We start from the raw sequence: 9,477 nt of genomic DNA, 5'->3' as shown, positions 1-9,477 counted from the left end.
CAGCAGCTGGAGTATGACCGGTTCGACCGATCAGGTTGTTACGTGTCAATAGTACCGTCTTTATGAACGTTCAAAACTCAGTACCATGTTGGACATGGCAGTAGTGGCTCAGTACCGTGTTGGACACGGCAGTAGCGGGACTCAGTATCGTGTTGGACACGGCAGTTAGGGTTATGATCAGGGGTATGGGCGTCTGATCATAACCGGGATTATGTATGAGTATTATTGTGCTTTTCTTACTGAGTCTGTCGACTCACAGTTCTACGTTTATGTGTAGGTAAAGGCAAGGCTAAAGCTGATGGACCGTGAGCGAGCTTGTGAAGATTGTACATGTCGGGGCGGTTAGGCCTGGAGAGTACGATCCTCGGGACAACGAGGCTGATTTTGTAACTGGTCGCTAGGCGACATTTATTTTGTGTATCAATTAAAAAATTAAATCTTTTTGTAAATGATTTTATAATCGGGATCCCGAGTCTTTTGTAATATTATTTTATAAGTTTAATTAAAAAGCAAAAATTTTAATTAATCACGTTTTTCCATAAACCTCGTTGATTAGCAACGAGCTGCACAGCAAGTTTAAAAATCACGTAATACGCCTATGTTAGTTAGGGTGTTACAATTTGGTATCGTAGCGCGGGTTGTCTTCTGAAGATCGTCACGACATGTACAATCATCATCAGCAGTTAGCTCGTTTCACGGTTCAGTAAGCCTTTATTGCTTTAGTAGTTTATTTTATTCAGTTATGAAAAAGAAAAGCCTGTTAGGAAGCATGTTAGTAGCCTGATAGTAGAATAGGCGCATGTTTCGTTTTAATTTCCAAATTAAGCGGCATTAGTAAGCTCTCCTTGAATACGACCTGATATGCCAACTCTTGGTTTCGCAGGCGGTTCTAATCAGATGGACGCCAGGCGGACTACCAGGAGTCAGGGCAACTCAGTAGGGTCGAACCAAGGACAAGGAGCTCAGTTTCCCCCACCTGTTAGGGGCCGAGGTAGAGGTCCCCGAGGCAGGGCTCGTGGTCGGGGTGATGAGAACCCACCACAGGCTGCCCAGGCTCCCCCAGCCGATCAGGGAGCCCAGAATTGGGAAGTTCGGTTTGCGGAAATGCAAGCCCGGATTGAAGAGCAAGACCTCGAGATTCAGAGGTTGAGACAGCAGGGTGCTCCTGCAGTTCCAGTGCCCATAGTTCCAGTGGCACCTACCCCGTCTGCCCAGGCCGAGATAGTGGTGGCGGCCAATAGATTGGAACCTCTGTACGAACGGTTCCGGAAGCAAGCACCTCCAGTTTTCCTGGGAGGTCCGGATGTGATGAAAGCCGAGCAGTGGCTGACGGTGATTACTAAGATTTTGAACTTCATGGGTGTCACCGGTAACGACAGAGTGGTGTGTGCCACTTTCCAGTTCCAGGAGGACGCTCTGGTCTGGTGGGACATGGTGTCTCAGATCCATGACGTCACCACCATGACCTGGGAAAGGTTCCAGGAACTCTTCAACGCGAAGTACTACAATGAGGCGGTCAGAAGCGCCAAAAGGAAAGAGTTCGCTCACCTGACCCAGCGTGAGAATATGAGCGTCACTGAGTATACTACTCAGTTTGATCGGTTGGCGAGGTTAGCCTCGGGAATTGTGCCGACCAACTTCAGCAAGAAGGAGAAGTATCTGGACGGGTTGAATGCCAAGATCAGGCATGACTTGATGATTACCACGGACGACAGCACCACCTATGCTCAGATGGTGGAGAAGGCACTGCGAGCTGAGGGCGCAGTTGGGTGTATGTCGGAGTCAGCCAGTACTCCGGTGAGTGGCGGGGCTCCTACCCCTCCTGCATCAGGTTTAGCAGGGGGAGTAGTGGTTCGGCCATTGATCAGAGGAAGAGAGCACCCACTGCTTCCGGTGGCTCGAGTCAGAACAAGAGGTTCCGGGGGAACCAGAACAGAGGGAGTCGTCCTGGTGGTACTGAGACCCGATTCTCCTATCCCAAGTGCCCTAGCTGCAAGAGGCACCATCGGGGTGAGTGCAAAGGTCAGGGATGCTTTCACTGTGGCATGCCCGGACACTTCAAGAGGGACTGTCCCCAGCTCCGATCAGAGGCACCGAGAGCTCCAGCGATACCCACTCCAGCAAGGGTGCTCGCTATCACTCAGGCTGATGCAGATGCCAGCCCATCAGTTGTCACAGGTCAGCTTTCTATTAATAACTCGCTGTATTCAGTGTTGTTTGATTCTGGGGCTACACATTCTTATGTGGCGGCCAGAGTCTTTAGTAAATTGGATAGACCGTACGATAGATATGAATCAAGGTTTGGAACCCTATTACCTGGCGGAGAGTTGGTTATCTCCAAGAAATGGATTAGGTCTATGCCGATCAGGATAGATGGTAGAGAGTTAAGTGCTGATCTGATAGAGATGAGTTTAGTCGAATTCGATATTATTTTAGGAATGGACTTCCTATCTAAATATTCGCCGAGCATTGATTGTAAAAGGAAGATGGTGATCTTCCAACCGGAAAGTGAGGAACCATTTATCTTTGTTGGTTCAGTTCAGGGATCTCGGATCCCGGTGATCTCGGCTATGTCAGCTAGAGAATTGTTGCACGGCGGATGCTTAGGGTTTCTGGCCGTGGTGGTGGACACCACTCGGGCAGATACCATTCGGCCAGAGGAGATCAAAGTGGTTCGAGAATTTTTGGATGTTTTTCTCGAAGAACTTCCAGGGTTACCACCTCAGCGAGAGATTGACTTCGTGATAGACTTGGCACCAGGGGTGGAACCGGTTTCCAAAGCCCCGTATAGAATGGCTCCAGCTGAACTTAAGGAATTAAAGATTCAGCTCCAAGGGTTGCTTAACATAGGGTTCATTCAGCCCAGTGTGTCACCCTGGGGAGCCCCGGTTTTATTCGTCAAGAAGAAGGATGGATCTATGAGGATGTGCATCGACTACAGAGAATTGAACAAGTTGACGGTGAAGAATAAATATCCATTACCTAGGATCGATGATTTGTTCGATCAACTTCAGGGGAAGACGGTCTTTTCTAAGATTGATCTCCGTTTGGGTTATCATCAGTTGAGAATCCGAGAGGAGGACATTCCGAAGACGGCTTTCCGCATTAGGTATGGACATTACGAATTTCTGGTTATGTCATTCAGACTAACCAATGCTCCTGCAGCATTCATGGACTTGATGAATAGAGTATTCAAGGATTTCCTCGATATCTATGTGATTGTGTTTATCGACGACATCCTCGTGTACTCTCAATCAGAAGAGGAGCATGAGTTACATATTCAGATGGTACTGCAACGGCTTCGAGAACATAAGCTTTATGCCAAGTTCAAGAAATGTGAATTCTGGCTATCTCAGGTGTCCTTCCTAGGGCACATTGTGAGCAAAGATGGGATCAAGGTGGATCCCGGGAAGATTGAATCCGTCAGGGATTGGCCGAGACCGAAGACAGTGACAGAGATCAGAAGCTTCTTAGGTTTAGCTGGGTACTACCGTAGGTTCGTGGAAGGGTTTTCTAAAATTTCAATGCCCCTAACCGAGCTTACAAAGAAGAATCAGTGGTTTATCTGGTCAGATAAGTGCGAAGCTAGTTTCCAGGAGCTAAAGCAGAGGTTGATTGCCGCTCCAGTGCTAGCTTTGCCTTCGGACAAGGAGAAGTTCGTAGTTTATTGTGACGCATCCAAACAGGGTTTGGGGTGTGTATTGATGCAAGCTGATCGGGTCATCGCTTATGCCTCCCGTCAGTTAAAGGATTATGAACAGCGATACCCGACTCATGATCTAGAGTTGGCCGCAGTGGTTTTTGCATTGAAGATTTGGCGGCATTATCTTTACGGGGAAAAGTGTGAAATGTACACCGACCATAAAAGTCTCAAGTATTTATTTACTCAGAAGGATTTGAATATGAGACAAAGGCGTTGGTTGGAGTTAGTGAAAGATTACGACTGTGAGATCCTCTATCACCCCGAAAAAGCCAATGTAGTGGCCGATGCCCTGAGCAGAAAGGGTCCCGGGCAAGTAGCTAGTATGGTTCAGATCTCACCTCAGTTAGCAGAGGATGTGGTTAGATCCAGCATTGAGTTTGTCGTAGGTCAGCTTCACAACTTAACGCTGCAATCTGATCTGTTGGAAAGAATAAAAGTCGCTCAGATGACAGATCCAGAGTTAGTGAAGATCCGAGATGAGGTGTTGGCTGGTCAAGCCAAGGACTTTTCAGTGTCAGACAGTGGGATGCTTTTGTATAAAGCCAGGGTTTGTGTTCCGAATAGTGTGGAACTTAGGAATGAGATCTTTGAGGAGGCTCATTCTACCCCGTATTCTCTGCATCCCGGCACCACTAAGATGTACCAAGATTTGAAACCGTACTTCTGGTGGAGCGGTATGAAGAAGAATTTGGTAGAATTCGTATCGAGATGCCTCACTTGTCAGGAGATTAAGGCTGAACATCAGAGACCAGCAGGGTTGTTGCAGCCTCTAACCCTACCATAATGGAAATGGGAAGATATCACGATGGATTTTGTGGTCGGGTTACCTAGGACCACGGGTTTGTTTGATTCCATCTGGGTAGTGGTGGATCGATTTACGAAATCTGCTCATTTTCTGCCGGTTAGAACAACATTTACAGTGGATCAGTTGGCAGAATTGTATGTCAGAGAGATAGTGAGACTTCACGGGGTACCGAAGTCGATAGTCTCGGACAGGGATCCGAAGTTCACCTCCAAATTTTGGCAAAGTTTGCAACGGGCAATGGGTACAAAGCTGAAATTCAGTACAGCATTCCATCCTCAGACAGATGGTCAGTCCGAAAGGACAATTCAGATATTGGAGGACATGTTGAGAGCCTGTGTTATGGACTTTGAAGGCTCATGGAATAAGTATCTACCGTTGATAGAATTTTCTTACAACAACAGTTACCAGAGTACAATAGGGATGGCTCCCTACGAACTGTTATACGGTAGGAAATGTAGATCTCCCATCCACTGGGATGAGACAGGGGAGAGGAAATACCTTGGTCCAGAGTCAGTGCAGCGGACCAATGAGGCAATAGAGAAGATAAAAGCTAGAATGCTTGCCTCACAGAGCAGACAGAAGAGTTACGCAAATCCGAAACGCAGAGATGTTGAGTTCCAAGTAGGGGACCATGTGTTTTTACGGGTATCTCCGATGAAGGGGATCAAACGTTTCGGGAAAAGAGGCAAGTTATGCCCTAGATTTACAGGACCTTTTGAGATTCTCGAGAAGATAGGTCAAGTGGCATATCGGTTAGCATTGCCTCCAGCCTTATCAGCAGTTCACAACGTATTCCATGTCTCGATGTTGAGAAAATACGTTTCAGATCCCTCTCATATACTCAGTTATGAGAGTCTTGAGCTACAGCCAGACATGACTTATGAGGAACAACCAGTGCAGATCCTGGCTAGAAAGGATAAAGTCCTTTGGAATAAGACCATAGCATTGGTCAAGGTTCTCTGGAGAAACAGCAAGGTGGAGGAAGCCACCTGGGAGCTAGAGTCAGATATGAGAGCTCAATATCCAGAGTTATTCAGGTTAGATTTCGGGGACAAAATCCTTTTAAGGAGGGGATAATTGTAAAGCCTGCTTAGTTTAATTTGGAAATTAGCAGTTAATTATCATTAATTATGAAAATTATTTATAGCTATTTAAATAATTTATTATACTGTTATTTATGGAATTCAGAAATGCATTGCTATGTCATTCAGTAGTTTTCATATTTTGCATTTCCGGTGCCCGATATTTTGGAACTCGGCGTTTGGCTCAGTAGAAATCACAACTTAGTATGTTAGTTGCTTGGGGCGGGTTATTAGACATTGGGAATGTCGGGAATGGCCGGGAATTTAGAATTTCCCAAAAATACCCCTTTAGTATGATTTATGTGATTTTATTATTTGAAAATAAATGATTATTTATTTGTTATTTGGCTGAAATAAATTAATGTTTAAAGATTTCTTTTTACTCATTTTTCATTCAAACTTAGAAAATAGAAAAAAAATTGCAAAAGGCTCTCTCTTTTCCTCTCTTCCTCTCTCGGCTGGTAGGGTGATTCTAGGGCTGGAATTTCTGAATTTTCAAGCTAATTTCTTTCATTCTAAGTGTTCTTCAACCTTGGTAAAGTTTCTAACTCTTTTCCTTTTGTTTTTTTTAGAAAATGTGTGAAAAGATGATGATGCATGCATGAGTTATAGTTGTTGTTGCTGCTGTGAATTTGTCCTTAATTTCAGAGGTGTAAAGCTTGTTAGATTAGGGTTATTTAAATTGTTTTGGAAGCATGTTAGTTAGGTTGAGTAAAGCTTTGATTTTTCTATGTAAATTATGTGATTTTTGAAAGAAATGGTTATGTTTTGTTGCTGGAATGTTGTTGATGTTTGTTATTGTTTTCTGAAGTTATTCTATGCTTGATTAAGTAGAATTAAGCTGGTTTGAATGCATGTTGTTTAGATTTGCTCAAGTTTGAGTTTAGAACTCAAAGCTTGAGCTCCAATGGTGATTTTTGTTTTTGTGCATTCTGGGTAGGTTTGATGCTTTTGAAATGTTCTAGGGGAGGTATAGAACTGGTCTGGAAGGTTTGAATCAATTTGGGGTTGATTTGTGCAAGATATGAATTTTTGATTGTTGCTGCCTGCGAGGAACCGGAATTCTGGTTGGGCATCCGGAATTCCGGATGAGGGTTCTGAATTTTCCAGAACCGGAATTCCGGTTGGGCAACCGGTCTACCGGTTGGGGAAAATTCAGGGACCCTAGTTTTCCTCGTTTTTGCGTTTTAGGGGGTATTGCCATGCTTTTTATCGATAGGGAAACTTTTAGTTCCTAGTTTAAGTCCCCAGGAAGTGATTTAGCGTGTCACTTATAGTGTTGTGATTTCTATGGTTTAGGAGCACATGTCCGTAAGCTCGGCTAAAGTTCCAGTCAGGTTGACCGGCACACCTGAATTCGGAATCCAGGTAAGATTAGTATAACAGTATGCATATGTAGATTACATGTTTAGCGTGCATGTAGGAAGCCTATTAGATTACATTAGTTATGTATGTTGGCTTCGAACCATCCAACCCTGTCACGTCGGTACGAGTGGAGTATGACCAAGGCGGAGTATGACCGGTTCGACCGATCAGCCGACACTTGGTTGGTGGTTCCGTACTATTGACGTATCCGTCGCACAGCCGGAGTATGACCAGCAGCCGGAGTATGACCGGTTCGACCGATCAGGAGGATATAGTAACACGTCGGTACAGGCTGGAGTATGACCAGCAGCCGGAGTATGACCGGTTCGACCGATCAGGTTGTTACGTGTCAATAGTACCGTCCCTATGAACGTTCAGAACTCAGTACCATGTTGGACATGGCAGTAGTGGCTCAGTACCGTGTTGGACACGGCAGTAGCGGGACTCAGTATCGTGTTGGACACGGCAGTTAGGGTTATGATCAGGGGTATGGGCGTCTGATCATAACCGGGATTATGTATGAGTATTATTATGCTTTTCTTACTGAGTCTGTCGACTCACAGTTCTACGTTTATGTGTAGGTAAAGGCAAGGCTAAAGCTGATGGACCGTGAGCGAGCTTGTGAAGATTGTACATGTCGGGGCGGTTAGGCCTGGAGAGTACGATCCTCGGGACAGCGAGGCTGATTTTGTAACTGGTCGCTAGGCGACATTTATTTTGTGTATCAGTTAAACAGTTAAATCTTTTTGTAAATGATTTTATAATCGGGATCCCGAGTCTTTTGTAATATTATTTTATAAGTTTAATTAAAAAGCAAAAATTTTAATTAATCACGTTTTTCCATAAACCTCGTTGATTAGCAACGAGCTGCACAGCATGTTTAAAAATCACGTAATACGCCTATGTTAGTTAGGGTGTTACAGACTTGTGCCAGTCGTCCCAGATCCTTCTCTTGCAAAGCGGGCATTATGATGTCTTTTGTCATCCTATTCTTGAAGTCTTTCATTAACTTCCCAGCTAGGATGAGACAATCATGTTTGAAAGAGTCCGGCACAATAAACCCCGTCTAGTTTGAAGGAAAACAAACACGGTTAGAGTGAACATTTGAATTAATAGAAAAATAAATCAAAATTCTAACAAATAATAGCTTACTTGTATGTCTTTCCAAACTTTATTTTTCAGAGTCGGGTTGACTTCTTTCTAGTTTTTATAGGACAACCCTATCGTCTGCCGACATCTGACTCCTAGAGTGGATACGAGCTTGGCATAGCTTTTTCCGCAGTATTGTCCTTTGTCATTAACCTCGAGGGCCACTCTTTTACCTTGATCAATTAGTTTGGATATTTCATTCATCTGCGTAGGCCCTCGTGTAGGTATTACTGTTGGACACTCTGCCTCTGCGCCTGAATCATATCCTGATCCCGAGTTGGTCATATCCACACCATTAACAAACAAAATTTAAAGCAATATATCAAGTTAATGGAAGTAAGTCTTGTTTGGTTTCTTTGGGTTTCTATTTTAGGTTTAACAGAACAATGAATCAATGATTTAAGCATAAGAAATGTATTTTTTGCTTTAATTTACTTTTATTATTTTTATTTGTTATTGCATTTGTATTCTTCTTCCAAAATTAAAGTAACTTTTTTTTTAATTACTATTATTATGTGTAATGATGAATGGCTTTTAGCTTAAGGATTGTGATTTTAGTAAAGTGTTAAACATGTTGTGGACCATGTAGCTAATCATTACAATGGTCATCAACTATACCCAAAAAGAAAGATGATTGAAATGATATTGGGATTTATTTTTGTTTTCATTAGTTATGGCAAAGATGAATTTTTGGACATGTTTGATTCCAATTTTGAAAGAAATTTAAAAATTGAGGTCATCATTTTCACTAGATTAGTAAGCTCACATAGCAAATGGTTAGATTATTTTTTACGTGACCTAACATCTTATTACTATGTTATAATTAATTAGTTCTTTGGGTTATGTAAATATTATTAATATTTTTTTAGTAAGATTTATCCTAATTCTACCGAAATTTCGGCAGCATAACGACTGTAATTGGACGTTCCAAAAAATTTTAAAAGTACTTAAAATAACAAACAAAACAGATCAACAATACAAAATTTATCCACCCATCCGACCGCAGTACATGTATTCGCAGAACCTACTTCACTACGGATGAATATTTAAGATATTCAAACTCAACTAACATGCATTGATAATTAATTATATAATAAGAAAAAGTTAGTTAAAGTATATACTATCAATGCAAGCTCAAATACGCTACACACAAAATTATGCCGAACCTACAATATAAACAAATACAGCGAAATTGCAAAATTAATTATTTCATTACTTATAACTAGTTATTAAAAATAGTAACAAGTTACATAGTTACTAAATTATACATACATATATATAATCAATTATATCTCACACTATTATCTCAAAAAAAAAATTATTTCCCACACTAATTCAATTTCAAAATTTTTATTTCTAAACTATACACTTAA

The sequence above is a fragment of the Cannabis sativa genome, chromosome 6, assembly GCF_029168945.1.
Source record: "Cannabis sativa cultivar Pink pepper isolate KNU-18-1 chromosome 6, ASM2916894v1, whole genome shotgun sequence".
NCBI lineage: Eukaryota > Viridiplantae > Streptophyta > Magnoliopsida > Rosales > Cannabaceae > Cannabis > Cannabis sativa.
The sequence above is the reverse complement of the archived record's forward strand: the minus strand, read 5'-3'. Positions refer to the sequence as shown.